Source organism: Canis lupus, chromosome 22 (genome assembly GCF_048164855.1).
Source record: "Canis lupus baileyi chromosome 22, mCanLup2.hap1, whole genome shotgun sequence".
In the NCBI taxonomy this organism is placed as follows: Eukaryota; Metazoa; Chordata; class Mammalia; order Carnivora; family Canidae; genus Canis; species Canis lupus.
The window spans coordinates 50784088-50798586 of NC_132859.1; the positions used below are offsets into that span (position 1 = coordinate 50784088).

Here is a 14499-nt window from a genome sequence, read left to right on the forward strand (position 1 = left end):
CCATAGGTCCCTGAAAAATGGAAGCCCATTTTTAAGCCTCCCCCATACTTTTCCTTACTTTCTGAACATTTCCTTGCATATCCCTCAGCACCCTAAGGTCAATGTCTAATATTCATCTTCTTTTCCCATAAAACCAACTTTCTTTCCTCACACCACAGTTCCAATGTTAGCATTCTCACAGCTACCTCTCACAACTTTGATTCCCCCTCTCCTTCCCACAGATTACTCCTTGAGAATGTCTCTTACATCCTCCCTTCCTTTGCTTCACACCACTCCAGTCTAGACAGTAATTGTCTTGTATTTAATCTACTGCACTAATTTCCTACTAAGCTTACCTATTTTTAGTTTTCCCACTCAATCTTTACTACATCAAAAAGTAGGAAAGGAGGAATGTAGGAGAAAGTATAGGGTATAAAAGACACGAATGTGGTAGCACAAGTCCAAACAGATCAGCTGATCTTAATATATGTAAGCACATTATGTTCCCATTTCTTAAAAAAAAATTTATTTAATAATTTGAGAGGAGAGACAGAGAGAGAAGGGGACAGGACAGAGGGAGACAGAGAATCTCCAGCAGACTCCCTGTTGATCAATAAGCCTGATGTAGGATTGAGCCCCATGACCCTGAAATTATGACCTGAGCCAAAATCAAGAGTAGGACACTCAATTGACTGAGCCACCCACATGCTGCCTTATGTTCCCTTTATTAAAAGGCAGAAAGGGGAAGAGAGGGAGAAGGAGAGAGACTTAAAAGAGACCCACATAAAACCAAATCAATAGAAAACGTTAAAAAGAATAATAGAAAAAGATATACCAAGCAAATTCTAACCAAAAAAGCTGGTTGTGAAAATATGGATATGACAAAATAAACTCCAAGGTTAAGCATATACAAGGTACAAAATAAAACATTTCACATTGATAAAAAGGAACAACCAAGTCAGGAAACCTAGAAGTTATCCTCAATTCCTCCTTTTTTCTCTACTCCCCTCAAATCTCAGTCTAAACCATTTCCAAAATATATCTCAAACCCACCCACTTCCTTCTGACTCCAAAGCACCTTGCCCCTGGTCCCGGTCTGTCTTCTCTGAAATGCACTCCTGCAATCGTGCCCTACTTGACCTCCCCGATTTTCCACCTGACCCCATAATCGATATTCCCCCAGCACACACATGCCTTAACCTGGCCCCTGTCCACTTCTGACAATGTCCCTGATACTGTCACTTTTAGCCAGTTATAATGGCCTCCCTTCTGTTTATTACCCGATCAACCAAATCAGTTATACTTCACCTTGGAGCCTTTGTAGCAACTCTTCCCTCTGGCTGGAATGCTCCCCTTCCACATCTTGAAGGATATAACAGCCTTTTTTCATCTAATTTTCAGTTTACACGGTACCTTCTCAGAAAGGAGGATGAATTTTTTAATGTCTGTTGATATATGAGTATAAGAATTACTGTAATTGGAAACCTGTATGTTACCTACAGAAATAAACTGCTGAAGATTCTATACTACTAAGTTTAGTCAGTGAAATATTGAAATATGATGCAAACAGAGAGCTGTGGATTTTCCTTCAATCATCCTATTTATTTCTCTGCATAGCACTTAGAAAATATTTTCTGAGATTTTCTTATATAATTATGTCTTTTTCTGTCCACCAAGAGGCTTATATTGCCCCTGATCATGTTCTCAGTATCCTAGATGGTGTCTGGCATAGAGTAAATACTCAATAAATATATGAATGATTGTCATAAATTTACAAGCACCTCTGCACCTACCAGCACAGCTTTAAAACATATAAGGCATAAAACACTGCCTTCAGCCCAGGGCATGATCCTGGAGTCCCGGATCAAGTCCCACGTCGGACTCCTTATATGGAACCTGCTTCTCCCTTTTCCTGTGTCTCTGCCTCTCTCTCTCTATCTCTGTGTCTCTCATGAATAAATAAATAAAATCTTTTTTAAAAAATAAAGAAAAAAACATATAAAGCATAAAACAGATGAAAATTGAGAGAGAGGCAAACCATAAGAGATGCTGAACTCAAGAAAGCAAACTTAGGGTTGCTGGAGGGGAAGTGGGTAGATGGAAGGGATAATTGGGTGATGGGCATTAAGGAGGGCACATGATATAATGAGCACTGGGTGTTATATGCAACTGATAAATCACTAAATTCTATCTCTGAAACTAATAAAAAATATGTATATATAAGGAAAATACTGATGGATCTACAAACAGAAATAAATAATCAGAGGAGGACACCAACGTAGCTCCCTTAGAAAGATATCAAGCAAACATCAAAACAACAAAAAAACTTTTTATTTTTTTATTTTTTATTGTTGTACAAAAAAGCGTTTTAACCCAAATTTAGGTTAATGGGAGCTTTACAATCTATGTTTCTGAATTTAAAAAAAATTAACACATATTACTTTTACAAAAGGGATTATATATTTCTTCATTTCCCCCCAAAACCAGAAAATCTTTTAGTATTTTTCTTTTTTAAAAAAAGATTTTTTTAATTTATTCATGAGAGACACACAGAGAGAGACAGAGATACAGGCAGAGGGAGAAGCAGTTTCCCCGTGGGGAGCCCTATGCAGAACTCGATCCCAGGATCCCGGGATCACGACCTGAGCCAAAGGCAGACACTCAGCCACTGAGCTACCCAGGTGCCCCTTTTAGTATATTTCTGAGGATTTAGACAATCTATTCAAAGGGATTAAATATGTACAAGATAGAAGGATGACTGGAAGTTTCATAGCATCAGGATTAGATATAGCGTTATTCCAAGAAACATAGCTGCTTGGCCCTAAAAAAATAAAGTCCTGGGGCACCTGGGTGGCTCAATGGTTGAGCGTCTGCCTTTGGCTCAGGTTGTGATCCCAGGGTCTGGGGTCCTGGGATCAGATCCCGTGTTGGGCTCCCTGCCAGGAGCCTGCTTCTCCCTCTGCCTGTGTCTCTGCCTCTCTCTCTGTGTCTCTCATGAATAAATACATAATATCTTAAAAGAAATAAACTGCTATACATAGCCAATCACCTTCTACAGCTAAAACTGCCTGCCAGCCTTTTTCTGTCACACAGAATGACAAGATCTGTGATCTGTGCAGGGCCGGGTTCACTGGATGGCATGGGATAACACGCCAGGCTGAATTCTCTCCCTGTAACAGGGGCTACTATGCAATCAAGGGGTTGGAAAATCTGACCTAAATTCACTTGCACAGCTCTATTTTCTCTACCATTGGTTTTGTAAGGAAAAAAAAATTGTGTGTTTCTGTCTATGCATTAACAACAACAACAAGAAAAACATAAGAAAGAAGGGTACCTAGCCCGCTCAGTTGGTAGAGCATGTGACTCTTAATCTCAGGGGTCATGAGTTCAAGCCCCACATTGAGGATAGAGTTTAAGAAAAAAAAACTATAAGAAGTAGACGAAAAGATTGGCAGATTATCTTTTTAATTTCTTATTTTATTTACATTTTCTTATATTTCTACAATGAATAAGTACTATTTGGGTAGCAAAGAAAATGATGTAAAAGAAATGCAGTAACTGCCAAATCAAATTCTCTGGAGGAACCAATGCCCACCCAAGGGGTAGGCCATGGCAGTGAGGGTGCTGCTGACCCCGGTTCGCTTCCCATTCTTCCTGAGAAATGGCAACCCTGGGGCTGGACAGTGGGCTATTAGACAGAACTCTTGTCCTCGGCCAATGTACATGATGTTCCTATCGGAGAGTAGGTGGTGGCTGGTCCCCTTTCCACAGTATCTCTAAGGCAGCTATGCTGATCACTGCAATAGACAGGCAACATAAGTCAGCATCCTATCCTTGTCACTTGCACTAAATTCAGCAGCAGCAGCAGCAGTTCTGCATGCCCTCCAGATTGGAGCAGGTTGGCTTTAAGCACTTCTACAAACTCCAAACTTCATTTTCCTTTGTTTTCTCTCTTGACTCCAACAAGGGGTACCTCTGTCTGCGAACTTACAAAGCAGCTAAAAAAAAGGCATCAATGGACCCAACACTTTGAGTTATTTTCCTTATGGTATCATTGCAATTGGAGACCATCTTCCCTAGGGATAATCCAAAATGTTCACTGCTTTTCCTCTGAGGGTAGGCTATATTTTTGTGATTAAGACCAGGGATTTGGTCTTTTTTTTTTTTTTTAATAAAGAACAGCTATTTATATAAACACAATTTTGAAGAATGACACAAACTCAGAAAATGTAATCAGAGTATTCCTTCTCACATAGGCTATTAAAGCCCTAGTATTTCAAAATCCTTTACAAAAGGAGATAGCTTAATGAGTTCTCGTTCAGGGACTTTTTTTTAATGTTACTTTTTCTTCTTTTTTTCATCTGTTTCCATTTTAAGCTTAACTTCTTCAGCTGCAAGAGCTCCCAGTTTCTTATTCTTTGCTTCCTTAATCTTTTCCTTGATGGCAGCCACATCAATTTTATTTTCAGTAGAAGCTTCCTTTGGTTTCACAACTAGTTTTTCCTTAGGTGGAATAAAAGCTTTGTTTCTTTCCTCTTTTCTCTTACTGAGAGCTTCTGCTTGTTTAGCCTTCCATTTTCTAACGCTACTTTTGACTTGCCTTCAGAAAATATTCACCACTAGCCAATTCTTTATCAATTTGACTCTCTGGCTGTGGTGGTGGGAATGGTGTGTACTCTTTCTTTTCTTTTTTTTTTTTAAATTTATTTATTTATTTTTAATTTTTATTTATTTATGATAGTCACAGAGAGAGAGAGAAGCAGAGACACAGGCAGGGGGAGAAGCAGGCTCCATGCACCGGGAGCCCGACGTGGGATTCGATCCCGGGTCTCCAGGATTGCGCCCTGGGCCAAAGGCAGGTGCCAAACCGCTGCGCCACCCAGGGATCCCTGTGTACTCTTTCTTGACAGTTTTCTTCTTTAGTTCCTTGCGTTTATTCACATTTTTGTGCTTGAACTGTGGCAAGAATCTTTCCCAACTTTGTGATCTTAATTCAGAATCTTTTGCCAACTCTCGTTTAGTCATTAAGGTTTTAATGTTATAAATTGGATGAATATTCTTCATAGTATCTAGGACTACTTTTCAAACCTCTTTTAAGCCACTAAAAGGTCCAATGACTGAAACCGTGTTTCCCTGAACCATAATATAACAATTTGTTAAGAGTTCCAAAGCCTTTAATCTAGATCCTTTGGGACCAATGAGATATTGTCTTCTTTTTACAAATCTTTCTTTATTTGTTACTAAAGAACCTATTTTCATGATGTCACATGCAATATCATCCTGAAGAATTCGTACTGCCTATTCAAATGAAACACTTCTTGCCAAAAGTTTTATTAGGTCTCTGGCCCTAATTATGATATATGGATCGAAAGCCTTCTTTGTTGTACAAACAGTCATACTGCCCTCGATCAGGTCCAGGGTTGCATTAATGTGATGTTCATTCAAGGCTTTCTGTACCTAAGGCCAGCACTCTTCCAAGTAAGACTCTATATTTTGGGAACAAAGTTGCAAAACTGCTCTCTTCCAAGAGTCCTCTGGGATTGTCCTCTTTAGAAAAAGCCGGTTCCTTCCAACCATCAGGAACAGTGAGGAGTTCTGATTCATCTCCGTTCTCTGGCTTTGGCTGCTTGGGACGAAATTCACTTCTCCCATTGGCCCTGGCTAGCCCGTTGATGGAGGAGGACACCATCTTCCAGGATTTGGTCTTAATAGACATTCTCTTCCAATAGGCCTGGTAGATACCAATTAATGTCTAATTGACCAACCTGGCCATTCCCCCACCCCAAATGATCAGCTGCAAATGTGTTCCAAAAGGAGATCTTCCTCCCTCTCCCCCTCACTCTGAGCTCTTACCTGACCCTCCCTCTGCAGCTTTCTCAGTTGGGCTTGAACCATTCACCCCCAAGCCACCACAACAATGCCTCAGCCCCCCGAACCACCACCAGGCCAACTTCTCCAGATTTAGTGGCAGCCCAACCACCACTCATACATATCATCATGACAGCCTATTAATAACATTGCTCTCCCTCTCTAGGAAGCTGGGAGATCTTCGGGGCTCTCTGGTCTTTGAGCTCCAAGATTTTATCAGCTTGTTCCTGAGCTAAGGTGTCATGGTTTCTACATTCATCCTAATACCTGAGGAAAGTTAGCATGGAATTCATCTCCCTGAAGATACAAGGGAAAGTGAAGAGATCTGCCATATAATCTTACTATGCATTGTGTTGAGTTTCTTAGGGCTGTTATCCCTTTTTTTTTTTTTCCCACAGAGCCACCTAGAGATAGCTACCACCATTTTATAGATAGAAGTAACTGAGGCTCAGATAGGTAAAGCCACATGCTCCAGACCGCACAATTAGGAACTGTTACAGTTAGGAGCTATAGAGCTGAGAAATGGTCCCCCAAAGATGCATCACGGTTCCCCCTCAGGAAGAAAGCACTCTGGGGATATAACATCAGTGCTACATTCCTGGCAACCTCCAAGTCCAGCTTGTGCCCTGTCAGTGTAGGCTGGACAGCCTTGTTGACTGTCCTTGTTTACTAGAATCATTTCAGAGTTGGTGACATTATCATATAGTCTGAACACTGCCATTTGTGCGCAAAGTGCTATGGTTCAGAGAGCATGATGGAAAGATCTAACTTATTCCTTAAGTGCCAGCATCAGATTGAGGTGGTAATTTTTCTCATGACCTTGGAACTAGAGAAATTTTCCCAGAAAGAGGGTTTAACACCAAACCTCCTCTTCTTCCACCTATCCAGAGCATCTAGATTCCCCTCTTATTCCACCTACATGGAAACCATCAGGAACCTTCAGTGAGTGACCTTTGGCTACATATTTTCAAAAATCCCACATGGACAGTGGTAGATTAGTTCCCAAAAGTCAACAAGGTCTTACCTTTTCACCACTCCTGGACTCAGGAGTATTGTTCCAGACTCCAGAGTCATAAACCCTTTCCTTTCTATAGTTTTGAAAATCATGTATACCTTTAAGTTTGGAAGCCCATTCAAGACACCTGGAGGTTTCTGTGGATGGGAAGTCAGAAAAGAAAAAAGCTTTTGCAGAGGTGAAGAAGTGAAGAAGGGAAAAAAACTTTAGCCTAAGAGATCCATGCACTAAGCCTTGCTTAGAGGAAGTAATCTGTCTTTTTTGTTCTTTCATTCCACACATGACCACGGGTACCAAGCAACATTCCAGGGACTACAGGAAGCTGTAGGGTATACTAGAGAACACTCCAACAACGCCATCACATCCTCAATCTCATAATCTGTTCATTCTTTTTGAAGCATTTTTAATAACTTAGATTAGCGTTTGTGCCTTTCACTAAAAGGTAAGTTATAAAAGAACAAAGCCTGCATTTTTCTCACCACCACTCTCTCCAACATATAGTAAGTGCTCTCATGCTAAATGAGAATATGAATGAATGATTGAGGATTTAACTTCCATTCTCATCATTGCCACTGTTCAACAGTAAGGCTGTTTATTAGACTGGGGAATCCAAGAGAAGCCTGTTTATGAGGACAGGGATGTGAGGTTTGCAACTCCCTGTCTGGTAAGATAATCACTTGATGTCAATTTTTTAAAATATTTTATTTATTTATTCATAAGAGACACACAGAGAGAAAGGCAGAGACACAGGCAGAGGGAGAAGCAGGCTCCATGCATGGAGCCTGATGCAGTACTCGATCCCAGGACTCCAGGGTCACATCCTGGGCTGAAGGCAGGTGCCAAACACTGACCCACTCAGGGATCCCCTCACTTGATGTCAGTTGACATGATTTTTATACCACACCCCCCAAAGTGACCATTTTACCCCCATTTATATATCTCTCCCCTTGGCAGTCAGAGGCAATTTGGGGAGAATATAGAATTGTTACAACAGGGATGCAAAGAGAATGAAATGAAATTTAGTTTTGACATCTGAATAAGATACTTGAAACTGCACATCAGAGATGGTAGTCTTGAAAATCAAGATGTTGATTAACAAAACCCAGTCAAAGAGCAAAGGTTAATGGTTTTCCATACATGTCATATTAAAAGAAAGGGGGGGGTAATATAAAATTATTTTAGGGCTGGGACAGGGAAGAAACATAGGGTCGCAAGTGAAATGAAGAAGCATAAAGCAGGAGGAGTTTGATGTGTCCTTCTGGAACTGGAGAGACCATAAGGAGAGGAGGGAAGCACATATGTGGAGTGTACCAGCTTCTAATTGTGCATATATCATTGTTACCAGTGACTCAAGACCACTCCCTCGAAATTCAAGTCCCCACTGCTGTGGCCAGGAGCCATCTGTCAAGGGTCTTTTTTCAACAGCTGCCTACAGATTAACCTTGTTCAAACAGTAGGAGAGACATGATGTATGACCTGAGGCATGCACAGCCTATCCAAACCACCTTTTCACATAGGTCATTTGTAAGCATCCTAAGACAAGACAATGGTCCTGGTGGTCTAAAGAACAAGCACTTCTCAGAGTATGGTCTGGGGATTCCTGGGATTCCTAGGACACCTTCAAGAGGTCCACAAAGTCCAAATTATCTTTATAACAATAATAATAACAACAACAATAATAATGTCACTCTCCTCCTTTACTCTCTTTTTTTTTGTATATTTTTTATTGGAGTTCGATTTGCCAACATATACCTCCTTTACTCTCATTTTGAGTATACAGTGGAGTGTGCAGAAGATATATACATATCTGTCATAGTCCAACAGACTGAATGTAGGAACATATATGAAAACCTAGACATCTTCTATTAAATCAGTCTTTAAAGAGTTAGAAAAATGTATAACAATGCCATTCTTCTATTTTGTTTTATTTTTTATTTATTTATTTTTTTAAATTTTTTATTTATTTATGATAGTCACACAGAGAGAGAGAGAGAGAGAGGCAGAGACATAGGCAGAGGGAGAAGCAGGCTCCATGCACCGGGAGCCCGACGTGGGTTTCGATCCCGGGTCTCCAGGATCGCGCCCTGGGCCAAAGGCAGGTGCTAAACCACTGCGCCACCCAGGGATCCCCTATTTTGTTTTAGAAAGTAGTTATTTTTCATAAAAAATGTAAGTAATGTAAATATTAACATGTGATAGGTTTATATAATCACTAAATAAATGAATAAATATTTTTAAGTGTCTCACTTTTACATCTAATAAGTAAACCTCAAGAGATAAAACCCCACAAACACAGCTCTTTAGGGTCCTGAACATTTTCAGAGGGTCAAAGATTTCTAAGACTAATGAGTTTGAAAACCACTAATCTAGAAGAATGACATTGTGAAATGGGAAAAAACTCTGCACTTGGGTGAGAATGAATAGAACCAAATGAAGAGTAGAAGCCAGTTCAGTAGAGAAAACCTACCTATTATGCCTGCTAACCTCTAAGCATCAAAAGGACTCAAGTCTAGACTATTTGTATCTTTATTCCTCACAGCTAACCCACTGACTGGCATGGTGCAAAAGAAATATTTGTGCCATCAGTAATCACTCAAGATAGGCTGAGTTTGAGATGCCATGAGACATCTAGGTAGAAACAAGTAGGGAGACAGATGTATGAAGTTGGAGTTCACTGTAGTAGATATTTAGATTTGGAAGTCATCGGTTTGTGGGAGGTGGGTGAAACAATGAGCTAATTCAAAGAAGGAAAGCGTGAAAAGTGACACGAAAAGAGGGTCAGGAAAACTCCAGGGAACACTGACATTTATGGAGTGGATGAAGGAAGAGTTTGGTCCATATTGAGAGCCCAGTAATTGTTTGATGCTATATACTAGGCAGGGTGTGTCAAAGAAGGTGAACTGAGAGTATGTTATCACTGACGTCTAGGTTGAGGGGATGCTCAAGGAAGTAAGAGTAGCCCTGGGGCAGATATTCTAGGTTGGCTTACTTTTCTTACCTATTCATCCTTTTCTTCTTGACTACTTTGAGTTGTAGCTGTCCAATTGGGTAGCCACTAGCCATATACACCTATTTAAAGTAATTTAAATCAAAGAAAATTTGAAATTTCCTCAGTCATACTACCTAGCTACATTTCAAATGTTCAGTTACCACAAATGGTTGGTGTCTATCATATTCTTAGAATATAGAAAATTTCCATCATCATAGTACATTTTATTGGACAGAGCTGCTGATGTAGAGGCAAGAAACTGAAAATATTCAGCCTTCTAAGCGAACTAAGGGTGGCCATATGTTTAGTTCTAATATGTAAGAGAAAGTTTTGGGCGAAATTGTCTCTTTTTTTAAAAAAAATATTTTATTTATTTATTCATGAGAGACACAGATAGAGGCAGAGACCTAGGCAGAGGGAGAAGCAGGCTCCCTGCAGGGAGCCTGATGTGGGTCTCGATCCCTGGAACTGGGATCATGCCCTGAGCCGAAGGTGACGCTCAACCGCTGAGCTATCCAGGGGTCCCTGAAGTTGACTTTTATCACAAAACTTTTTAAAAGCCTTGGGGAGATAATTTGACCTTTCCCTTCAGTCCTACTTGCAATGTAGATGCAATGTTCTTGGTATCGAGAAAAATATACTAATTTGCTAAAGCTGCTGTTTTTGAGGTTTCCATTACCGCTCAAAGCATTATTCATTGATACAGAATTTGGAACTTGTAGTATTCCCCAGAGGACATCTGTAGACATTTTTTATTGTCACAACTGGATGGGATGCTACTGACATCTAAATGGGTAGAGGCCAGGAATTCTACTAAAATCCTACATGGCTAAGACAGCTCCCTACAACAAAGAGTTATCTGATTCAAAAAGATTAGGATTGAGAAACGCCATTATAGTAGAACACTGCTGGTGACCCTGGTTATACAGTGGAAAAGCATTCATTCAGTCACGTGTAGTCCACTGCACTGCAGACCACATGCTGACTAAAGCTATAACATTAGAGGAAAAAAACAAAAAACAAAAAAAACAAAAACAAACAAAACAAAACAAAACAAAACATTAGAGGAAATTACAGGAAAGACTCAGAATTTTGGTATTTGCTCTTCTTATTGCCTTCAGCAGAGTCCTATGAGAGAACGATTAGAGATTTAAGAATATACATCTTTCCTAAGTGGGTATTATCTACCTGGGATTATATGAGAACCCTATAAATTGGATCCAAAAAATATACAGGCTAATTTTAGATTGGACTGAATTTACTGCTCTAGGTGCACTTATCAGAGATTTTGGACTTAAGTAAACTAAAGTGGTAACTGCTGGATTAGTTGACTAAAGACTGTTTAATAGAAGATGGCAAGAATCTTATATCTGCTTCTGCATCAATCTATTGGGATATAATAGATATGTATATGTAATAATAGCTTGACTTCAATGAAGTTGACATTTCAGAAATTGCTTGAAGTAATGTAGACTAGAGGAAAAAAATCCAAAGACATAGGTGGGGAAGCCAGCTATAAGTTCATTTTTTAGACAGTGTTTCCAGAGATGTTTAGTGGTTAGCATCTGCTATGAGTTTTGAAATTAGAAGACATCACAGCAGTGTGAAATTGCTTGGAACTCAAGTATGTGATCAGGATTAATGAGATGAAACAAAATTCTGAAAAGCGGTCTAGAAAAATCCAAACTTGTTTCTCTTCTAGAGAGAGAATATCTACATTTATTTTATTTTTTTAACATTTATTTTAGTCCTAGAAGCAAAGAGCAAACATAAGCCAAATTCCAAAATATAACTGACATTTTGAAATTGAGAAATTTCTACTAGAGCTTTACTCTCCAAACTTTATTGTGCATCCCTATGACTGGAAATGACTGGAAAACAAGCCCCTTCTAACCCTAAAAAGTTCTTAGAGAGGTATCAGATTTCTTCATTGAGAACCTTCCTCTCAGGCTCTATCCATTTCTGGAGAGTGGAAGGAACTAGAAATGACAGAGAATTGGTGCAGGCTTAACTCATTATAGGTGAGAAACCCCTAAGGACAGGATTGTTTCAGGCCCTACTATGAAAGAGAGGAGGAAAATATACTCCTGTAAATGGGGGAGAAACAGCTTGGCCCTTCCATAATGTCTCCTCTAAGAGGAAACATCTACTCATTTAGGGCATTCTGCATGCTTAATCTGTAGAAACACTAGTGTGCAGAACATTGATGTTATTGGGGTATAGGGTAATGCACTAGCTACTCTTAGAAAAGATGTATGCTTAGCTAAGAAAGAGCTACAAAGTCAGATGGAGGCATTCCTAGAGGCCTCAGATGTGGAGGGAATTTACAAATTCCCTAGAATATCAGGGTTCAGCTTCTTCCTGGCTCTCTTTCCATTTTTTAAGTAGCAATAAGGAATGTTAAGTATCACCTGTTCTCTAAAGTGGTGTCACAACAGGATCATCAGGAGGTATGGTGGTTTGGGGGCACAGAGATTTTATACATCAAAACTAGAAATCACATCACTGTTTTTTATTTCCTACAGCTTACAAAAGGAAATAACTTGAACTGAAATGATTACCCCTTCCCAAAAATACATATATCTTGATATTTGACCATATTGTCCTCTCTTCCCCAAAACCTGTCCAAGTCCTACTTCAAGGCTCAATTCAATGCTATTCCCTTTGAGGCTATGATCTCTTTCAAAATCAATCCCTCCCTTGGCTCTCTGAATTTTATGTTGGCTATAAAATACTGCATTTTGCCAGTCACCCATATCTGCCGTGACATTTTCAAGGTCTACTCTTACTCTCTTATCTCCCTTCTAAAATGCAAAGTTTTTACTTAGTTGTCTTCCTTATGTTTATATAGTGCTTATTAGGACATGTCAAAGCTCCCGACTTACCTCACTTAATCCTCCCAACTGGGAGGTGTCAACAGGCATGGGTTTTTTTTTTTTTTTTTTTCCATTTCACAAATGAAGAGACTTAAGACTCACTGGATACATAACTTGTCCAAGATAACAAATTCTATGCAGTTAAGTACAGAGCTCAGGTCTGTCATACTTACAAGGCTGGAAAGAAATCTAGTCTATGTTTGAGACGCTTTTAGAAGAACTTGGATTTCAAATCTGAGATCCAACAAACCCAGAAACTGAAAGATTACAACCATCAGTGTCAAGTTTATTCTTTCCAAGACCAAAATGGTGCTTCCAGAGAATCAAAGTCATGGAAATTGGCTCAGAAAGAGGTCTCTGGAATGAAAGGCAGATCTTGGCTTCTATCGTCCTGTGGCCCCATTTCCCCACCTGTAAAATAAGAAGATGGTGGCTAGACTAACGAGTCTAAGGATCCTTCGTGCAGTCCGTGAGTCCTCACTAACAACTATGGTGGCTGGGACTTGCGCGTCGGACAGCCTGGAAATGCTCTTTCCAGTTTGCAAATTTGCAGCCGGAAGGACCAGAGGCAGAGCTGGAGATCGGGTGAGAGGGTTGGGGTCTCAACGACAGGCCCAGAGCGGGGATTTAGCCAAACGGAGTACAGGGGGTATGGTACCTGCTCTCCTAAAACTCCTAGGGTAGAAGCCCCGGGAAGGAAGCGTGGCAAGTCGGGAGGGTACTAGGTGTGGAGGCGGACGCCAGCGTTCCAACCAAGCAGGGTCGCTGATGCACTGAGATCAGCGGAAGGTCCCCACCGCTCTCTGGGCTGGTCTCAACTACGTCACCAGTGAAGGTCAATACAAGCTCCAACTACGGGCGGAGGCAGCCGCAGACAGCAGCTCCCCCCTGCAGGGGAACGAGGCACACACAGCAACACAGCCCACCCCTGCCCAGCTGCCCCGCCACCAGCAGGGGCTTGGGAAGGTTCGTGAACTAGAGATGCGCCGGGAGCGATTCCCTCGTGGTCTTCGGGCCTTGGAGCGACTTCCAGTTCTGTTCAGGAAGCTCGGAGGCCTGCTGGTCTCGCTGGTCTCCACGCCTGACATGGGCTTCCAGGCAGCAGGACTGTGAGGGTCCCTGAGGCCCCCCACGTCTAACTCCAAGAACTGCTTCTGTGTGCAAACCATTCTTCCAGGTGGAGAGCACCTGGGTGACTCCTGCCACCCAGATACTAGACAAGTGCAACAAGGTTATGTTGTCCGTATACTTTTGCAGTTTTTATCTGCACCTCGGCACTCCGTCGGGGCCTTTCCTTGGCCAGAGGTCCAGGGCTTACCTCTAGGAAACAGCAGCCACATCCATTGGCCAAAGGAGCAGTCCCGGGCCTGTGTCTTCCTTAGTAAGACGGAGATGCCCCTTGCTTACTCAGGTCGGGAGAAACTGCCCTGGGCATCACACGCACAGCAACAACACGGGAAGCCTCCGGATTTCCCAGGCCCTTGCCCCGTAGGGTCTTGTCTGCAGGTTACCCCCGCCAGCGTTCACAGCCTGTGAAGCGTTTTTCAGACGACAGAAACGTCTCTGAAGTCGGGCGGCAGCGGCAGGGCCGGGGGCGCGGGGGCGGCGCAGGCCGGGACGCCGTCCGCGAGGGGCACGTGCGCGGCGGGCGAGCTCACCGGAGACTCCGCCCCCTCGTACTGCGCGGCGCCCGCCGGGAGCCGGGAGCCGGGAGCCGGGAGCCGGGCGGGGGGTGTGGGGTGTGGGGTGTGGGGTGGAGGCGGCGGTCCCGG

General features: G+C 41.7%; 1 pseudogene; it reads right to left on the minus strand.

Annotated features, from left to right (window-relative positions):
- Positions 1-2687: 2687 nt before the first annotated feature.
- Positions 2688-14499, minus strand: LOC140614344 (KRR1 small subunit processome component homolog pseudogene; annotated as a pseudogene).